This window comes from Bos javanicus, chromosome 1 (genome assembly GCF_032452875.1).
Source record: "Bos javanicus breed banteng chromosome 1, ARS-OSU_banteng_1.0, whole genome shotgun sequence".
Taxonomy (NCBI): domain Eukaryota; kingdom Metazoa; phylum Chordata; class Mammalia; order Artiodactyla; family Bovidae; genus Bos; species Bos javanicus.
In genome coordinates this window covers 88,158,862-88,181,138 of record NC_083868.1, presented here as the reverse complement: position 1 = coordinate 88,181,138, position 22,277 = coordinate 88,158,862, and the positions used below count along the sequence as shown (strand labels likewise).

Genomic DNA, 22,277 nt, shown 5'->3' with positions numbered 1-22,277 from the left:
TTGGTCCTCTGCTTCCGGGGCACAGTAGGCTCGGCCCCTCCTCATCTCTTACCCTCCTCTACCCGAGGAGGGGGGAGTCGAGGGGGTGGGGAAGAGTTCGTTGTTTGTTTACACGATGTGAGCGGAAAAAGAGACCAATAAAGTTTATTCTGGAAACAAAAGGAAAAAAAAAACAGGGGTGACAGAGAAAGGAGACGGGGGCGGGGGCGTGTGGCGGGGGCTAGCTAGGAGAGGCAGCGAGAAGGAGAAAGCGGCAGTTCCGGTGCCGCCGCTGCGGCCGCTGAGGTCTCGGGCTGCTGCCGCCGCGGCCGCTGGGGCTGGGGCCGCCGGCGAGGCAGGGCTCGGGCCCGGCCGGGCAGCTCCGGAGCGGCGGGGGAGAGGGGCCGGGAGGCGGGGGCTGTGCCGCCCGCTCTCCTCTCCCTCGGCGCCGCCGCCGCCGCCGCCCGCGGGGCTGGGACCCGATGCGGTTAGAGCCGCGGAGCTTCGAGGAGCCCCGAGCGTGAGTAGAACGCGGACAGGCCGGGAGCGGGCGCGGTCGGGATGGGGCCGGGTGGGTGCCGGGGACTCTCGGGCGCGCCCGCCGTCTTGGGCGGGGGCTGCCCGCCCGTCGTCTTTCCCAGCTTCGGCCCGCAGGAGAGTTCGCCTGCGATCCCCGCTCTCCTCCGCCTGCCGCTGGCCTCACCCAGATGCAGAGGCGAGGGCTCGCCGCTCCCTCTTTTCTCCCTCTGGCCGCCGCCTCGCTCTTCGTTTCCTTCCTCTCCCATTTTTGGGGATGGGGCGGCTAGAGACTGAGGAAGTGCGCCCAGGGCCGCCGCCCCGGCCGCGATGGCTAGGTCCCCCGCACCCTTGCACATCCACCCGACCCGCGAGCACCGCGGCGTGAGCGATCCCGGGTGCCAAACCGTGAGCTCTTCCTGAGGGGCTGTCACGCCCGAGGACTCCGACCGCGCCAGCCCGGCGACCCTGCGTTTGCCTCATACTGGGTTTAAATCGCCCGGCTGGGGCTTGGAAGGCTACATCCCCGTAGCCCATAGTTCCTCTCCCACCCTTCAACTCGAAGTTGTTTTTTTCCTTTTAACCGAGACAATCAAACGTATAAACGTATTGGATATTTCATTCATAGACCTGAGACGTTGTCTCGCGATTTGTGTCTTTAGTAAGTCTAATATGTGATGCCTGCTTTATAGCTCCTAAGTGGCTCGGAAAGGTAGGGTAGCGCCCAGAATTGGACTGTGTAAACACCAGACCTTCAGCCAGTGTGTTTTGATCGCGGCTTGAGGGGTTTATTTTAGGATGCTAAAGGAATAGTGGTGATGATGGCTAGTTACCAGGCTTAGGAATCGAAAGCTGTTTTGGATGTCAGTAATTGGGAAGCTGTTTACGTACTTATATAAAGGGTAAGGGGAGCGCAATAAGAGGGGCTTCTGTGAAAAACAGCCTTCGTATTAATGAAGTAGAGCTGTGATTTCGTTTGGTGAAGCTTCCTCATTCCAGCACTGCGCCTTTGGGCACATGCAGTACATGGGTTTGCTAGATGATGTTTTGAATCGTAGTTTGTGAGGCCTCGGAGAACCCCTGGAAAACTTGGGTAGGTAAACTTCTGTTAACTCAAGTCATCGGGTAATTACTATGGCCACATTTGAACCACTGTGGGCAATACCGGTCGCATGTTTTCCTGCTCAGAAGCTGGGTTCTCTGGGTATTTGCTTACATTGCACTGTACAAAATTTGTTTATGTACTGGATTGCGTGTTGTTAAGGAAAGACCTACAAAATACTTAAGATACCACGTTGCTAATTTAATTTGTATAAATCACAGCACGTCTTTATTAATGGATCCTAGAAGCAACTGTAGTGTAAGAATTTGTTAATATGTCTGTATTCAAGTTTTAACATTTTTTAAGACTGAATCATTGAATTCTGGTTGACAGCATAGATCTCTATCTAAACATCACATGTTCTGGAAAATTTTAATTATCAGATTAACTGTTCTGCAGTGTCATCAGCCAGAATTATCTGAAGAGGGCCCAGTGGGGGTGTGGGGGGGGTGGGTAGGGTGGGGGGTATTTTGTTTGGTTTTCTGAGTTTTCTCATGTCACCTTTTTGGATAAAATTAAATTTCATCTCTAAGTTTTTTCAAAAGTTTCTTATAGGTTTTTCCATCATTGTAAAATAGAGTGTTTTCCTATTAAAATCACGAAATAGATGATTGAAAGAAGTGATAGCACATGGTAACAGTCATAGCATCATGGGGGAAATAAAAAGAAAATGAATAATTAACTTAATATTTTATCATTGATTTTATGAATATAAAGTTTGAAAGACATTCCGATCAGTTTAGTTCAAGAATTAAAAATGAACCACATATAAATGCAGAACAGTGTTTTTATATGTCTAAAGCTTTTTTTTCTCAATTTTTAGTAAGTTAGATATAGCATTAAGGAGATGTCACTAATACAAATGCTGTAAACCCAAGAATTACTGCATGAGTGTATCTTCTCATGGGCTAGATATATGTGAAAGGAGGACTGTAAAAGAGCAATCAATGGCTTTGCCTGGGAACAACCTCATCTTAAAGCAGAGTTTCCTTCCTGTCAGTATAAGAGCCTCTCCATCCCAAAGAAGTATTGCCTTAAAAAAAAAAAAAAAAGGTAAATTTACAAGTAAAATACTTAAATAGTAAGATAGGTCATACATTTCCTAAAAGAGTTCACTTTGTTTCCTTTATTGAATTAAGATTTTTTAACATTTACTATTACCATTTAAAAGTCATTTGCTCTGTTGATCTGTTTATTTGAAAAGGGCTAACTTAATCCTGTTTGATCTCTTTAGCAACAAAAATAGCATTACAAGGATCACTTCTCTATTTTATTATTTAAATATCTTGAATTTCAAGGGAGGGGTGATTCTGTAAATGAAATGTGTTTCTTAAGCATCATAAAAGATTTTATCTCTGAAAATATTTATGATCCTTAAATTTGTGCAAGTTTAGAAGCATAAATCTTAGAAAATCAAGGTTCATATTAGTATAGTTATTGAGCTGTTTTTTTAAGTATGTTTGTCTTGAGCTACAAAACAATCCTGTAGAGAAGGCAGTATTGCTGTCTCTGAGAAATGACATTTTAATCTAAGGTCAGACAAGTATCAGGTGACAGACTCATTGACAAAATGAATGCTTTGTGACTCCTTTCGTTTTATTATGCTACCTCTAACTTGCTCCAGCCTGCTTTTTTTTTTCAGCCTGCTTTTTTATAAAGAAACTAGAGCCCATAGATCACCTTTTCCCTTATTTGTAATAATAAATGGATGTGTTTAATTCCCCCTATAGCTTAAACAGTGGTTTTTTATCCTGGCCACATATTAGAATCATCTAGTTAGCTTTTTAAAAATATCAGTGCCAGGGTCTCCTTCCTGGAGATTCTGGTTTAATTGGTCTGAGATGGAGCCCAGACATCTGTTTAAGTTCCCCAGGTAATTCTAATAGACACGATTGTAAAGCCCTTGCTTTCTAAGACCTGTATAATTTGTTTCTTTTCTTCTAATTTCATCTCTCCTTTTTCTTCCTACAGCTCCCTTGGCCTTTTCCTGCTTCACATGCCAGTGCTATTTGCTTTTCATGAGACATTTGCACACTCCATACCCCTTGTTTAACTGGCTGACTCCTCATTTTTCATATCAGTTCCTTTGAAAAGTCTAGTCTGGGTCAGGTGCCCTTGCTTCCTGTTCCCATAACATCTTGTGCTCCTACTCTCAGAGCATTGACTCAGTGCATTGGCAATTGCCAATTTATTTGTCTGTATCTTCCACCAAGATGTAAATTTCATGAGAACGGTAGGGGTTTTATCTTATACAGTTATGTTCTCATTGTCAAGCACAGTAGCCAGTACATAATAGAGTTATTCACTGAATAAATATATTCACAACAGACTTCTTTACAACAATAATTTACAAATGCCTATTGAGTTTTTATACTATATTTGTTCACTAAAAATATACACCCCTAACCTGCCACACACATGTATTTTAATTGGAGACATTTGGGATGTTCTAAAGAACATATAAATTATATCAAGAGTGACACTCAAACTCCCCCCACACACACACCCCTCCACACAAATAATTAAACACAGAACTGTACTAGAAATCAGGAGATGTGAATTCAGATCCTAACCTCACCACAAGAGTGTGTCCTTGGGCAAGTCTCAATCTTTTGGGGCCTCAGTTTCCTCACCTGTAATAGGGGAATTGTACTGAATGCTCTACATGGTACTACTCAGTGCTTTAGCCTTAAAAACCTATGAGTACTAAAAATACTGACTTTGGGAAATCTGAACCTCCTGTTGGGCTGCTGTCTATGGGGTCGCACAGAGTCGGACACGACTGACGCGAGTTAGCAGCAGCAGCAGCAGAACCTCCTTGGTTCAAACCCTGGCTTCTGTGCTTACTGGCAGAATTACTTTGGACAGATTTCTTAATATGTATAATGAGAGTAATTACTACTCAACAGAGTTGTTATTGTTTTTGTTTTTGTTGAATTAAATGAGTGTCGATCCAGGAAAGTTTTGGCCAGGATCAGATGCCTAATACATGTTCATTTCCTTTCCCCTTTGAAAGTGTTAGATCTCATGAGTGGACTTATCTAAGATAAGAAAAAAGATAGTTTATGTAATATATCCTGTTTTCCACTTTGCTGACTGCTAACTTTACAGGTGTGACTAGGGACCAAGAACCACGTGGCTTTTAGTTTCATTTTCTTAGAACCCTATTCCACTGTCAAACACCCAGGTGTTAGTTAACCTGCCTGGGAAGTAATTAAGCCTTGAAGTTTGAACCATGACAGGAGTGTCCCTGGTAGCTCAGTCGGTAAAGAATCTCCCTGTAGTTCAGGAGACCCAGGTTTGATCCCTGGGTGGGGAAGATCCCCTGGAGAAGGAAATGATAAACCACTCCAGTATTCTTGCCTGGAAAAATCCCATGGACAGAGGAGCCTGGCGGGCTACAGTCCATGGGTCCCAAGAGTCGGACATGACTTAGTGACTAAGCCACCATGACAGGATAGCAAGTATCAAGCTATTTATATATCATAATACATAATATGGAGAAAGGGAGACTGAACTGATGACCTTATACCATCGCCAAAGATCAGTAAAATCAGATTTGGCCATTCCAAAAACATGGAACAGATTAAAACTAAGGATAATTTACAAAAAAGACTCAGATTTTGGTGAAGTCTCTGTTTGCCAGACCTTAAAATTCAGGGAGTTTTTTTTATTTAGTAAATTTTAGTAAAAATTATTTAGTAAGTAGTAATTTTATTTAGTAATTTCCAGGAGATATAGGAAGTTTACCTCTGGTCAGGACCAGTTGCAGAAGATTGTTCTCGACATCAGATTAGCAGTTACAGGTATCAGTTAGCAAACTGAAGTTATTGATATTTTTCTCTGGGAGTGTTGTATCTTAATTTTATGTGTTTATTTTAACCTTTATTTATTTGATAACCTTTATTTATTTGGTGACACAGTGTAACAATATCTCTGCTGAAGTTTCTTAATGCCAGTCTTATTTTTGTATAAATCAAATTGACTTGTCTGAGTTTTCCCTTAAGTTTATGTCTTTGTTTTGTTTTTAATTTTTTAATGACTTTAGTGTATCATTTATATATTTATTTTTTTTTGTTGGCCACACCTCAGGGCATGTGGGATCTCAGTACCCCAATCAGGGATCAAACCCACACCCCCTGCAGTGGAAGCACGGAATCTTAATCACTGGACCACCGGGGAAGTCCCTTAAGCTTATGTTTAAAGTGAACTTTATTATCTTTTAAGAAAAGATACTGTAATAAAAATTAAAAATAGTGGTTAGGAGAAACTGAAGTCTTAAGGGTATTAAAAAAGAAGCATGAGGCAACACACAGTGAAGTCTAAGGATTCGACTTAAAGGCTTGTGGTTTCCATCGTTCAGAAAGGTTATTCAGCCTTAGATAAACTGATAATGTTTTATAGCCACTTAAGTTATTTGTATTTAATCCTTTATTAATATGAATCAGTTGATACTGGTTAACAAATTTTTATGTGTTCTCTCTCCCTGTCCTCAACTGTACAGTTTGAGTATAATGTCAAAATACTTTAATAAAAAGTTTCTAAGTTTATAATAGAAGTGGTGGCTTAGAGCTTTTTCTTCAAGTTTAATGTTTCTTACAGTGAAACTGTTTTTAGAATGGATTATAATGCTCTGGTTTGGATGGCTGAAAGACCAAATTCCAATCCCAAACTGCTACTTTGTATTTGTCTATAGGGGAAAGGAGGCAGACCATATCACATCTTTGCCGCTCTTTAATATGCTACTTTATAGTAACTCATATAATTAATGAGATAATTTAAGTAATCCAAGTTCTATACAATTATTTAAAAGAAAATATATACATACTAATTATTTTAAATTTATACCTAGTACAGGAATAACACACTTCAGCGTTTGGTCTGACAATTAAATACTCATCTCTTCATATCATTTTGCTAGTTAGCTTGATGGTTTATCTAAATTACAGTCATTTATAAGAGGTTACGTTTTAGTGTCTTTTAGTATTAATATTAATTGGAATTGTTACAAAGGAATCACTGTGTTAGGGCCAGCATTACCATTTGAAATAAGTGTGGGATTTTTAAAAAGGTAGAAGTTAAGTATTCTCACAGACCATGCTTATCTGGTACACTTTATCTGGTACACTTCAGATTTTAAATATTTGTGTAGTGGAAACCAAGGAAGTCAGTGTTGTGATGTAAAAATAGCTGCATTAGGATAGAAACATTTTGTTCTGATCATATTCTCTTGCCAAACTCACCAGGGGTTAGTAAAATTCTGTAGAGAAATGCACCTTATAAAGCATTATAGAGATTTAAAGCAATATTATAAGGATGATTTTAAGCATAAAATTTTTTTTAACAGGAGGAGACTGTGTTCATTCTTGTATCCTTAGCACCTAGCATAGTACCCAAAAGTTGCTGCTGCTAAGTTGCTTCAGTCATGTCTGACTCTGTGCGACCCCTTAGAGGGCAGCCCACCATGCTCCCCCGTCCCTGGGATTCTCCAGGCAAGAACACTGGAGTGGGTTGCCATTTCCTTCTCCAATGAATGAAAGTGAAAAGTGAAAGTGAAGTCGCTCAGTCGTGTCCAACTCTTAGTGACCCCATGAACTGCAGCCTACCAGGCTCCTCTGTCCATGGGATTCTCCAAGCAAGAATACTGGAGTGGGGTGCCATTGCCTTCTCCAATGCGTGAAAGAGAAAAGTGAAAGTGAGGTCGCTCAGTCGTGTCTGACTCCTAGCGACCCCGTGGACTGCAGCCTACCAGGCTCCTCCGTCCATGGGATTTTCCAGGCAAGAGTACTGGAGTGGCTTGCCATTACCCAAAAGTAGGTGATCAGTAAGTGATATTTTTGCAGTGGAATCATAATTGGGGATCAAAACACTTATCTATCAGTTAGTAGTTGTATACTTTAAACTATCTGAAAATTAATAAATTGCTGTGTGTCAGTTGATCATTTACTGTGTATAGAGTCAAATTATAGGAGATATTTTTCTATAAGTAAACTAGTTGCATATTTCTATTGATGTTTGTAGACATGTTTAACAAAGATTGATAGGTTAGGAATAGCTATTTCCTAGAAGAACGCTGAATCAGGAGTCTGAGAATCTAGGTTCTATCTAGCTCTTTGGCCTTAGATCTTGACCTCTTAGCACTTGTTTGATTCCTAGCATTTTAAAGCCTATTTTTTATTTCAGGGAAGAGTAAGTAAGCCATTCCCTAGAAGGAAGATGGCCTATCTCAGTTTATTATTATCTTCAGAAGAGAAAATCTCTTTCATCTACTTGTTTATAAATTTGCACGTATTTGAAGGCCCTTCTGTGAAATTCTGACAGAAAAAAACTGCCATCAGAAAAGAATGGACTGGAAAGATTTTTTGCTTTCTCTCCAAAATTGTCAGGGACTTGGGAGGATCAAACTTACAGTAGGCGTGCCCTTTTTGGTTGTTGGCACTGAGAGCAGTTAAGTTTCTGACAGACATTGAGAGTAGATCATCCGTTGCACTCCAGTTGCCAGGGTTTTGAAGGCTTGCAAACCTGTCTCAGCACCCTTAATAGCCATTGGCAATCTTCCTTACTTTAGTTAAAGACTTCTAGGAAAACATGTCCCATTATTTCCTTTGGTAACCCATCCCACTAGTTGGTTTTCAGAAAATACATTCTAATCTTAGAAACATAATTCCAGAGGCATAGTAAGGCTCTTTTTTCTAGATGTGTCCTCTGTTGTGCATAAAAATATATGAAAAGATGACAAAACTAATTGTCCTTAATCAGGAAACAGTGATGTTTCCTGATGTGTATGCTATTGATTTGTTGTTTCTATAAATGTTCAAACCACTCACTTTCAACTTTTGAATAGGTTTTAACCAGCAAACCGTTCAGGTAATGAGATATTATGTAGAATTATTTTGATTATGTACTTCCTTTTTCAGCAAGCTAAGCAGATTTCTGTTGTTCTTCTTTGACAGATCATGCTTTTCCAAGTGCTTTTCTGATGGACTTACTGCAGGTCTAGACCTGAAAGTACTGTTGCATTTTGAAACAATTGATTGCCTTTAGCCTGAAAGCAAGTGAATTGTGTGTGTGTTGGGTTTTTTCCTTAGGAGGTTAACCTCTTGACAGGTACAAAATCCTTCGAGTTTTCTGCCAAATAACCTACTATCTGGAATATAGATTTATGGAACATGTCATCAAAAGTAAATCAGCATTAAAGGTAAAAATTATTGGGAAAAAGATTTAAATTAGGCACTATTGTAAAGTCAGTATGAAATCAAACTACATATGACAGCAAAGAAAGGAAAAATTATATTTTCACATTGTCATTTTATACTTATTGTAAAGATTAATAGTAACATCATTTTATTTTCCATATGAAGATTTCCTTAAAATCTAGTGGCTTCTTTTTTTTTTTTTGCAATTGATACCTTGATAGGCAGCATCTTAAAGTATTTATGAAAGTGATATTTGTATTCTTTTTCTATATACCAATTGTAAAAGTTGGACATGACTTTATCAAAGCAGTTTCTCTACTTGATAATTAACAGTGGTAGTAAAATTCAAAGCAGTTTATAGTATTAGTAATGTTATGGTTCAGAGACTAGTAGTTTGTTTTCTCTTCAGTATAAGGGACCAACTTTCAACTTCCTTAGTGATATTGTAGGACTTAAGATTTACTCAAAATCACTGTGAATAATTTTGACTGCTTCTATGCAATGAGAGCCTAAAGCCTTGTGTTGTTCACAGACACTACTTATATACAGATAAATGATCTACTGATGTGCAGTGACTAAAGCACAGCTAAATGGGTCATGTGATGGTGTTTTGTTGAGTTTAAATATCAGATACATAAATCTGTTGAGTACATTCCTCTTGCAGATAATATTTTTCCCCAGTCACAATGGGGTCAAGTAGTCTTAACAACTGTACAGAATATTTAAAGTCAGAACAGTCTTAGAAAATCCATAAAATCTGGTCAGTGTGTGTAGGCTTGTTTAATTTTTCTTTTCCTAAATATGTGTCACAGTGGCTAAGAGCATGTGCTCTGAAACCAGACTATCAAAATTACTAGTTTTGTAATAGCAAAATTATTTACCTGTCTAGGTTAAATAGTGTCTTGTTCATTCACCAAGTTGTGTCTGACTCTTTGCAACTTCATGGACTGCAGCATGCCGGGCCTCTCTGGGTTAATATATAATTCCTTGTTCGTAGAAGAGGGATAATAACAGTACCTACATCATAATACTATAATGAAGGTTAAATGCCAAATACATGAAAGCATTTAGAACAATACTTACTGTCAGCCTGCCAGGCTCCTCCATCCATGGGGTTTTCTAGGCAAGAGTTCTGGAGTGGGTTGCCATTGCCTTCTCTGAGTACATAGTAAGCACTCAGCAAATATTTGTATGCTACTTGAGAGCGCTAACCATGTCATGTTCATTGGTTCATTTTGGGGTTTTAACATTTTGTAGTGAATTGAATCCTGGCCATTTTGAGAATTTACTAATGGATCCTGTCTCTGAAGAATGAATGATAAGGTTCCTATCTAACAAACATCCGGAGAAGGCAATGGCACCGCACTCCAGTACTCTTGCCTGGAAAATCCCATGGACGGAGGAGCCTGGTAGGCTGCAGTCCATGGGGTAGTCCAAGAGTTGGACATTACTGAGCGACTTCACTTTCACTTTCATGCATTGGAGAAGGAAATGGCAACCCACTCCAGTGTTCTTGCCTGGAAAATCCCAGGGATGGGGGAGGCTGGTGGGCTGCTATCTATGGGGTTGCACAGAGTCAGACACGACTGAAGCAACTTAGGAACTGCAGCAGCTAACAAACTTCTTGACATTACTGCTTGCTTTTTGTTCTACTACAGTTTTTTAAAGTTTCATACTCAACTCTGAGAATTTGAGTTCAATTTCATACCTAAGAGAAGTTAGCATATAGAGATTTAATGTGATTGAAATGAGGGATTTGTAGACAGAAAGGAATTAAGTAAATGGATGTACATTTTTCACATCTGATCTCAGCTTCCTATGGATTAATTTTCCCTGTCCATTCGTAGAATCTCAGAATCCCCAACAGATAGCTTTTTTCTTTTTTTATTGAAGTATGACTGATTTACAATATTAAATTAGTTTCAGGTGAACAACATAGAAATTCAGTGTTTTTCTAGATTATACCCCATTTAAAGTTTTTATAAAATATTGGCTATCTTCATATGCTGAACAGTATGTCCTTACAGCCTGTTTATTTTATATTTATTAATATTTAGCTCTTGACTTCCTACCCCTATATTTCTCCTCCACTTCCTCCCTCCACACTGCAAGCCGCTAGTTCTCAATATTTGTGAGTCTGTTTCTGTTCTATTATATTCTGGCGTTTATTTTTTAGATTCCATGTGTAAGTGATAACATAGAATATTTCTTGCTCTTTATGACTTATTTCACCAAGCATAATACTCTTGAGGTTCATCCATGTTGTTGCAGATAGCAAAATTTCATTCTTTCTATGGTTGAGTAATATTCCATTGTATGCATACATACCACATCTTCATCCGTTTTCATCTGTTGGTGGACACTTAAGTCGCTTCCATCTCTTGGCAGTTATAAATAATGTTAGTATGACCCTGATGGCTCAGCTGGTAAAGAATCCGCCTGCAGTGCAGGAGACACAGGAGATGTGGGTTCAATCCCTGAGTCGGGAAGATCTCCTGGAGGAGGAAAATGGCAACACACTCCAGTATTCTTGCCTGAAAAGTCCCATGGACAGAGGATACTGGCAGGCTACAGTCCAAAGGGTCCCAAAGAGTCAGACATGACTGAGTGACTAAGCATGCAATAGTCATGAACATTAGGGTACATGTATATTTTTGAATTATAGTTTTGTTTTCTTTGGATATTTTACCCAGGAGAAAAGGAATTGCTGAATCACATAACAATTCTATTTTTAGTTTATTGAGGAACCTCCATACTGTTTTTCCACAGTGGCCACACCAATTAACAGTCCCACCAACAGTGTACAAAGGTTCCCTTTATTCCACATTTGCACAAACATTTGTTATTTGTGGTGTTTTTGATGATACCCATTCTCACAGGTGTGAGGTAATATCTCAGTTGTGGTTTTAATTTGCATTTCTTTAACGATTAACAAGCTTGAACATCTTTCTGTGTGCCTGTTGGCTGTTTGTGTGTCGTCTTTGGGAAAATGTCTGTTCAGGTCTTCTGCACACTTTTTATTTGGGTTTGTTTTTTTTTTTTTTTTTTTGGTGTTGGGTTATGTGAGCTCTTTATATGTTTTGGATGTTAGCCCTTATCGGTCATATCATTTGCAGATATTTTCTCCTATTCTGTAGGTTGTCTTTTTGTTTTGTTGATGGTTTGCTTTGCTATGCAAAAGCTTTTAAGCTTAATTAGGTTTCACTTTTGCTTTTCTTATCTTTGACTTTAGGAGACAGATCTGGAAAACGCTGTTACAATTTATGTCAGAGATTGTTCTTCCTATGTGTTCTTCTAGGAGTTTTATGTTTTCCAGTCTTACAGTTAGGTCTTTAATTCATCTTAAGTTTATTTTTGCTTATGGTGTGAGAAAATGTTCTAATTTCATCCTTTTGCTGTTCATTTTCCCCAGCACCACTTATTGAAGAGACTGTCTTTTCTCTGTTCTATAGTCTTGTCTCCTTTGTTGTAGATTAATTAACCATAGGTGCATGAATTTATTTCTGGGCTCTTTATTTTCTTCCATGAACCTGTCTGTTTTTGTGCCAATACCTTGATGATTTGATAACTGTAACTTTTTAGCGTAATCTTAATAACTCCAGCTCTGTTCTTTTTTCTCAAAATGGTATTGGTTATTTGGGATCTTTTGTGGTTCAATATAAATTTTAAGATTGTTTGTTCTAGTTCTGTAGATGTCTTAGATATTTCAACAGGAATTGCATTAAACCTGTAGGTTGCTTTCGGTAATATGGACATTTTAGCAACATTAATTCTTCTAGTCCATGAACACAGGATTTTTTGTATTACTTTGTATTATCTTCATTATCCTTCACCAGTGTTTTATAGTTTTCGGAATATAGGTCCTTCATCTCCTTGGTTAAGTATATTCCTTGATAATTTATTCTTTTTGACGTGATTTTAAATGGGGTTGTTTTCTTACTTTCTAGTAGCTCATTATTCAGTTCAGTTCAGTTCAGTCGCTCAGTTGTGTCTGACTGTTTGCAACCCCATGAATTGCAGCATGCCATGCCTCCCTGTCCACCACCAACTCCCGGAGTTCACCCAGACTCACGTCCATCAAGTCAGTGATGCCATCCAGCCATCTCATCCTCTGTCGTCCCCTTCTCCTCCTGCCCCCAATCCCTCCCAGCATCAGAGTCTTTTCCAATGAGTCAACTCTTCACATGAGGTGGCCAAAGTACTGGAGTTTCAGCTTTAGCATCATTCCTTTCAAAGAAATCCCAGGGCTGATCTCCTTCAGAATGGACTGGTTGGATCTCCTTGCAGGCCAAGGGACTCTCAAGACTCTTCTCCAACACCACAGTTCAAAAGCATCAATTCTTTGGTGCTCAGCCTTCTTCACAGTCCAACTCTCACATCCATACATGACCACAGAAAAAACCATAGCCTTGACTAGACGGACCTTTGTTGGCAAAGTAATGTCTCTGCTTTTGAATATGCTATCTAGGTTGGTCATAACTTTCCTTCCAAGGAGTAAGCGTCTTTTAATTTCATGGCTGCAGTCACCATCTGCAGTGATTTTGGAGCCCCAAAAATAAAGTCTGACACTGTTTCCACTGTTTCCCCATCTATTTCCCATGAAGTGATGGGACCGGATGCCATGATCTTAGTTTTCTGAATGTTGAGCTTTAAGCCAACTTTTTCACTCTCCACTTTCACTTTCATCAAGAGGCTTTTTAGTTCCTCTTCACTTTCTGCCATAAGGGTGGTGTCATCTGCATATCTGAGGTTATTGCTATTTCTCCCTGCAATCTTGATTCCAGCTTGTGTTTCTTCCAGTCCAGCGTTTCTCATGATGTACTCTGCATGTAAGTTAAATAAGCAGGCTGACAATATACAGCCTTGACGTACTCCTTTCCCAATTTGGAACCAGTCTGTTGTTCCGTGTCCAGTTCTAACTGTTGCTTCCTGACCTGCACACAGATTTCTCAAGAGCCAGGTCAGGTGGTCTGGTATTCCCATCTCTTGAAGAATTTTCCACAGTTTATTGTGATGCACACAGTCAAAGGCTTTGGCATAGTCAATAAAGCAGAAATAGATATTTTTCTGGAACTCTCTTGCTTAGTGTATTAAAAAAGCAACCGACTCATATAAACTAATCTTGTATCCTGCAGCTTTACTGAATTCATGTTCTAATAATTTTTGTGTAGAAACTTTAGAGTTTTCTATATATAGTATCATATCATCTACAAATTGGAGAAGGCAGTGGCAACCCACTCCAGTACTCTTGCCTGGAAAATCCCATGGGCGGAGGAGCCTGGTAGGCTGCAGTCCCTGTGGTCGCTAGGAGTCAGACATGACTGAGCGACTTCACTTTCACTTTTCATTTTCATGCACTGAAGAAAGAAATGGCAGCCCATTCCAGTGTTCTTGCCTGGAGAATCCCAGGGACGGCGGAGCCTGGTGGGCTGCGGTCTATGGGGTCATACAGAGTCAGACACGACTGAAGTGACTTAGCAGCAGCAGTGGCATCTACAAATAGTGAGTTTTACTTCTTTCCTTGCCTGATTTCTGTGGCTAGGACTTCCAGTACTGTGTTAAATAGAAGTGGCAAGAGTGGGCATCCTTGTCTTGTTCCTGGTTTTAGAGGAAAAGCTCAAAGCTTTTCACCATTGAGTATGATATTAGCTGTGAGTTTATCATGCTGCTGCTGCTGTTTTGTCAGTAAGTCACGTCCAGTCCTTTGCGATCTCATGGACTATAGCCTGCCAGGCAAGAATACTGGAGTGGGTTGGCATTTCCTTCTCCATGGGATCTTCCCAAACCAGGGATCAAACCCATGTCTCCTGCTGGGCAGGTGGATCCTTTACAACTGAACCACCTGGGAAGCCCTGGGTTTGTCGTAGATGGCCTTTATTATGTTGAGATATGCTCCCACTATACCAACTTTGCTGAGAGTTTTTATCGTGAATGGATGCCAGATTTTGTCAGATGCTTTTTCTCCATCTATTGAAATGATCATGTGGTTTTATCCTTTCGTTAATGTGGGATATCACACTGATCTGCAGGTATTAATTATCCTTGCAACCCTTGAATAAAACGCACTTGATCATGGTATATGATCCTTTTGATGTATTTGTAAATTCTGTTGCTAATATTTTGTCAAGGATTTTTGCATATATATTCATCAGAGATATTGACCTATAATTTTCTTTTTTTGCAGTATTATTAGTTTGATTTTGGTTTCAGGGTAATGGTGGCCTCATAGAATGAATTTGAGAGTGTTCCTCCTCTTCAGTTTTTTTGGAATAGTTTGAGAAGTATGGATATTAGCTCTTCTTTATATAATTGATAGAATTCCTCTGAAGCCACTGGTTCTGGACATTCGTTTGCCCCCCAGCAACTATCTTAATAGCACTGTACCATGGGGCTTCCCTGGTGTCTCAGTGGTAAAGAATTTGCCTGCCAGTGCAGGAGACGTGGGTTTGATCTCTGGGTCAGGGAGATCCCCTGGAGAAGAAAATGGCAACCCATTCCAGTGTTTTTGCCTGGGAAATTCCACGGACAGCAGAGTCTGGGGGGCTACAGTCCATGGGGTCGCAAACAGTTGGACATGACTTAACAAATAAACAACAAATTGAAGCAGTAGTTGTTACATGCTACTAGGTATTTTCTTTCCCTGTCTGTCTTCATGCACTAGATGGTGATTGTGTCATATTGTCACATAGGCGTTGTGTTGCATGGCTTTTGTAGAATTCTCATGTCATGTTTTAAAGCTTCTCCATTATACTTCCTGTGAAGTCTTAATGAATACAGATTTAACTCTTGTGACTCATTCTGTTCGTTACCTAGTTTACACTGACTGAACATTGTATAAACCTTACAAGTCATTTACATGAAAATAAGGAAAGCAGTCATGTGTTCTGAATATTTTCATCAGTTTATCTCTTAAGTCTTTGCCTTAATCACTAAGGTAACTAGTTACCTGGCATCATGGATGGAAGTTTATGTGGCATCACCTACCTGGTTGCAGTACCATGGTTGGCACCGTATATAAATGAGACAGTTAGTATTTATGTTTTTGGTAACTTAACTCTGTGTGAATTTGTTTTCTTACCTCTTTTAGCTTTTAACAGTTTTAACTAGACCGCTCTTGATGGTCATACAACGTAATTTGTTTTTCTCAAGTTGATGATCCATAGTCTATCATATAACAGGAAAATAATAGCAGTAAAACCTGCACACTTTAAAAAACTTCATATATTATTGTTTATTAGTTTATATAGAGATTGCTTAAGAAAGTGTCTATCATTTTTTGCATAATTGTTCAACATTTTCCATTATTAGTTGCTCTTAAAGAATTGTTAGCATACTCCCAAGCATTTTTTATGCATGTAAAACTGTATAGAATTTTGTGTCTTTGGGGAGGGGAGGAAATGATAGGCATAAGGAAAAGTTTTTTTTAAAAAAATGGCAGTGGACTGCCCTTGTACTGACAAAGAATTAATTGACAGTCTGTGGGAGAAAGTTTCTTTTATTTTCTAAATGTACCTATTAATATATAAATTTTTTTTAGTTACCTCAAACCCAGCAGCAGCAAACTTTAATATCATGAATCTGGGAAAGGGGAATGTTACGGACTTTATGCATGTTACTCCCTTAATCTTCACAGTAGCACTTCAGTACACATCCTCTCTTCATTTCACAGGTTAGGAAACTGAAGTTCCACATCTAATCAGTACAGTGGAGTTGCATCACGTTCAATTTACAAGAATTCAGTTATACATATTAATACCAAGCCAAAACTAAAAGCATGATGAAAGCAATCATTTAAATATTGCAGTCACATTCCACTACTGAGCTTTTGCTTAAAGTAGACGTGAAATTAAAGATGTGAATTTGCTGTTACGTCAAACTGGTTTCAGTGCGTAGGTATGGACTCACTGTGTTGAGTGTGATTCTGTTATTGAGACATGTGTGATGTTCATGCAGTATGGCCTCTGATACCAGTTCTCTAGTGCAGAACTAAAGAAACAGCAACATGTTCCAGTGTTGAAAGAGAAACTGTTGTTTTAGACTTGCTGAGCAATTGTGTTGATTTCTAAGGTGGCCTATAGACATGACCACAATAAATTTTCATCTCTCTGGTACATGCATGGACATGTGGAAATCCACAGCATTTTAAATACTAGATACATTTTATATATTTTGTATATAATTTTGTGTTCTAAATTGATGTATGTATTAATATATTATTATCTTTACACAAAACATATTTTTGTACAAGGTGGTATACAAAAAACATACGTTGTAATTTATGGGGGATTTAAGAGACTTTTTTTCAGGAAAGTGTTGACTCTGAATCCACAGACTATGTATGTGATGTTTGCTGCTATACACCCAGGAACTAGCATGTTACCAAGCACAAGGTTTATTGAATAAATGGGGAAAAAATGTTTAATCATTCAGCAACTTATGTTTTTTTAAATAAAAATATACATATGGTGATCACATTTTCTCAGCCCAGATTTTGAAGGCACTTTTGAAAAATCTGCTTTATCCCCCAGATGGATTAGTCTTAAATCATATTAGAACAATAAGAAAATAGAATATTAGAAATTACAACTGTCTCACAACATCTGGTCCTAATATGACCACTAGACTTACTGTTATTTATGTTTCTTTCCTTTCTCCCATCTGTTCTTTTACATGCATATGAATTTGCTGAAGGAAGTATAACCATACTAGACAGAATTTCTTTAATGAAAACCTAAATGGGTTTTTGCTTTTTCACCTAGAAAAATGGAAAGACCAGAGGATAGAAAATATAAATAAGGTGACAAATCTATGTGTTATTCTTACCTCCTTATGTAATATTTATTCCCTTTGGTTTGTGAAGGGAAGAAGAACTTGAATTCCCTTCTTGAATTCCCATCTGGTTTGTGAAGGGAAGAAGAACTTCCCCTCAGTCCCTTGAAAGAGCTGAGCTGCCAGATATTACTCTCTTTTAGCTGGTCCAGAAGACATGTCTCCTGGGCCATGAAGACATGATCTCTTTCTTACATTGGCAGGGGAGGAAAGGCTTGATACAGTGAAATAGGACATTTGCTTGTAATGCTAGATCAGAACCAGAATATCTAACCTGCCTGCTAACTGCATGACATTGAATAAGCCACTAACGTTTCATAAGCCTGAAAAGTTGATGCTGTGTGGCTAGTGACTGAAGAGATATTTTCAGGATGATACTTTGTTCCAGATGGAGAAGGAAATGGCAACCCACTCCAGTGTTCTTGCCTGGAGAATCCCATGGATGGAGGGGCCTGGCGGGCTGTGGCTAAGCAACTAATACACACACACACACACACACACACACACACACTAAGCAACTAATACACACACACACACACACACACACACACACACACACACACACAATGTTCCAGAAGTGAGCTTATGCAAACAAACGTCAAGGATGTAGAAGTAGCTCAGTCGTGTCTGACTCTTTGCAATCCCATAGGCTGTTGCCTACCAGGCTCCTCCATCCAAGTAGGTTTCCATTTCCTTCTCCAGGGGATCTTCCTGACCCAGGGATCAAACCCGGGACTCCTGCATTGCAGGCAGACATTTTACCATCTGAGCCACCAGGGAAGCCCCAAGGATGTAGAACTCAAATGAAATAGCAACTGTAAATAAAATAGGAGGGGAAATAAGTCAACAATATATTAAGTCTATTTTATGATTACCAAATAGAAATTATTCTAAAAATGAAGAGGTGTCTTAATAAGAAATTTTATAATTCATAGATCAATAAATCCAATAAGGGAAGTAAAGATCATATCAATGAATATGGAAAAGAAAGTAATAATTTCCTTTTGTTTCTTTAAAAACCAGGAACAAAGAGAAGTTTTAACAAAATATATCAAACTGAAAGCTGAAATAATGGTTAATGGTGAAACACTAGGGAAGTAAACATTTTTTAAAATTTGGAAACCCATTATCACTATATTATTATATAACATTGTTCTGGAAGTTCTGACCAATACAGTGAGACTTGAAATAGAAACAAAAGGAGTAAATACTAAAAAAGAAGCCACACAGTCCCATTTTCAGTATGATGTAGTTGCATTCGTAGGAAAACTAGTTGAGAAATTACTAGATTTAATAAGAAAAGAATATAGAGTAACTAGATTTAAGACAAATAGTTTAAAATCAGTGGTTCTTCTTTATGGTAGCAATAATTGTTTAGAAAATAATATAAAAGAAATAATTTTTAACAATATACCGAAGAGAGTTAAATTATGTTCATAAGAAATATATGAACTCATGTGAAGAAACCTAAAAACTAGTGAAATATAGACACAGTATGGGCACAATGAGGAGAGTGTCATTGCATCTGTTATAAGTACCAGTTTGTCTCAAGCACACCTATGAATTTAACATAATCCTAATTCTTCAAAATGTCAGAAATTTGAACAAGAGACTAAAACAGGTAAAATAAATTCTAAGTGAAAAATGAAGAAAAATGTCAGAGAGCTAATCCTATTGCCCTATCAGATATGAAAATATACTATAAAATGCTAATAGTAAATCAAGGACTTGGATACTGGTATAAGCATTGATAGTAAAGTTGGTAAAGGAAATAAAGATCCCAGAAACATTCTGAATGTAAAAAGGGAGTTCAGAAATCAATAGAAAAAGGAAGACATTCAGTAATTGTTTATGAGAGCATTAAATAGTTAGAAAAACAAAATGAATTTGATCTTTTATCTCATCTTCTATAACAATAAATTCTGGATTAATTGAAGGGTTAAGTGAAATAAATATTTTTATGCTAAGATCTTAATGACCCAGATAACCACGATGGTGTGATCACTCACCTAGAGCCAGACATCCTGGAGTGTGAAGTCAAGTGGGCTTTAGGAAGCATCACTACAAACAAAGCTAGTGGAGGTGATGGAATTCCAGCTGAGCTATTTCAGATCCTAAAAGATAATGCTATGAAAATGCTGCAGTTGGTATGCCAGCAAATTTGGAAAACTCAGCAGTGGCCACAGGACTGGAAAAGGTCAGTTTTCATTCCAAACCCAAAGAAAGGCAATGCCAAAGAATGTTCAAACTACCACAGAAATGCACTTATCTCACACACTAGCGGAGTATTGCTCAAAATTCTCCAAGCCAGGCTTCAACAGTATGTGAACCGTGAACTTCCAGATGTTCAAGCTGGTTTTAGAAAAGGCAGAGGAACCAGAGATCAAATTGCCAACATCCATTGGATCATTGATAAAACAAGAAAGTTCCAGAAAAACATCTGCTTCTGTTTTATTGACCATGCCAAAGCTATGTGGATCACCACAAACTGTGGAAAATTCTGAAAGAGGTGGGACTACCAGACCACCTGACCTGCCTCCTGAGAAATCTGTATATAGGTCAAGAGGCAACAGTTAGAACTGGACATGGACAATGGACTGGTTCATAAGTGGGAAAGGAGTACATTAGGGCTGTATGTATATGTCACCCTCCTTATTTAACTTCTATGAAAAGTACATCATGCGAAATGGTAAGGCTGGATGAATCACAAGCTGGATTCAAGATTGCCAGGAAAATATCAATAACCTCAGATATGCAGATGATGCCACCATTCTGGCAGAAAATGAAGAGGAACTAAAGAGCCTTTTGATGAAGAAAATGAAAAAGCTGGCGTAAAATTCAGCATTCAAAAAACTGAGATCATGGCATCTGGTCCCATCACTTCATGGCAAATAGATGGGGAAACAATGGAAACAGTGACAAACTTTTATTTTCATGGGCCTCAAAATCACTGCCAATGGTGATTGCAGCCATGAAATTAAAAGACACTTGCTCCTTGGAAGAAAAGCTGTGACAAACCTAGACAGCATATTAAAAAGTAGAGACATTACTTTGCTGACAGAGGTCTGTATAGTCAAAGTTATGGCTTTTCCAGTAGTCATGTATGGAAGTGAGAGTAGGATCATAAAGAAGGCTGAGTGTTGAAGAATTGATGCTTTTGAACTGTGGTGTTGGAGAAGATGCGAGAGTCCCTTGGATTGCAAGGAGATCAAACCAGTTTCAGTCCTGAATATTCACTGGAAGGACTGATGCTGAAACTGAAGCTCGAATACTTGGACCATCTGATGCAAAGAGTCAACTCATTGGAAAAGACCCTGATGCTGGGAAAGATGGAAGGCAGCAGGAGAAGGGGACAACAGAGGATGAGATGGCTAGATAGTAGCACCAATTCAATGGACATGAGTTTGAGCCAAGTTCCAGGAGATGGTGGACAGGGAAGCCTGGCAGAGTCGGACACCACTGAGTGACTGAACAACAATAACAAATCTCATTTAAGAAAGATATTTATCTGGATGGGGAAGTAACTTCCAAACATACAAGAATGAGAGACTCTCAAAGAGAAAGTTTATTACATTTGATTCTCATGTAAAACATTGGCATTTGTTCTGTCTTTATCTCCCACCCCCACCCCCACTCCTATTCCACTTCCCAATACAAACAAACAAACTAAAAGATGTACAAACTAGGATTAGAAATTTGCAAAAATGTAACATACAGATGTTTAAACTTTAAGATATTCATACAAATACTTTCAAAAACACCAAGATCTGTATAAATGAGCAAAGAACTTGAGAAAACAGGTTTGTTTACTAAAGAGAAAATAAAAACATATGGGAAAATTTTTTTCCCAGAATGATAAAGAAGTGAAACTGTAAGATACAGTGATATATTTTTACTTTTTGAATTAGCAAGAAGTTTCTTGTTGCTGGTGAAGATGCTGGGAAATGTGCTTGCTCATGTATTTCTGTTGGCAGCCTAAATTGATTCAACCCTTTCTGAAAGGAAATCAGCGATTTTTTTTTTTTCTATTGAAATTAACATACCTTTTGATCCCTTAATTCCATTTGGGGCATTATGACAATAACGTCAATTTTAAAACAGTTGAAGTATTCAAGTAAGCTGTGCTATATCTTCCATAGAAATAGGCAGTGAGAAGAAGACTGTTGTTCATGAAGAATTTACAGTAATTTGAAGGAATGTTTTCAAGTGGGGAAAAAGGCAAGATACACAATTATTAGGCTATTTGAGCACAACTATGTAAGCCATGAAGTAAACTACAAAATATGCATATTAAGAAATCTGTAAGAGACTGCATTGAAAAATGGTAATAATGGTTGTCTCGGTGTATTTTTTACTGTTGTGTTTTCCTCCTTGATTCATGTACCACTATATTTTGCATAGATACAGAGCACAGTCCCATGGTCTTAATAGACATCTGTCAGTATTTAAGTGAATGAATATCTCTAATATGCATGGGTTACTTTTACTTTGACAGAAATATGAACACAATCCACATCTAAGTTAAAGACAACGTGTAAAGTGTTTTAGAAAGGAACTTGGTTCTATTTTGTGTGGTCCTTTTCTGTTAATAACATCACTACTGCCCAAATTAGGAATTTCTATTCATTTTGGACTCATCGATAATCTCTGACCTG

General features: G+C 38.5%; 1 protein-coding gene across 3 annotated transcripts in view; it reads left to right on the top strand.

The window, feature by feature from the left end:
* The first annotated feature begins 411 nt into the window (after positions 1–411).
* Positions 412–22,277, top strand: part of PIK3CA (phosphatidylinositol-4,5-bisphosphate 3-kinase catalytic subunit alpha) — a 92,820-nt gene continuing 70,954 nt past the window's right edge. The window contains exon 1 of one of the 3 annotated variants that reach the window (XM_061415328.1): positions 412–499. The gene's annotated coding sequence lies outside the window, so the exon portion shown is untranslated. Of the gene's footprint in view, positions 500–1,067; positions 1,157–22,277 lie in introns of those variants that run through there. The other 2 variants (XM_061415338.1, XM_061415344.1) reach the window with 2 other exon arrangements.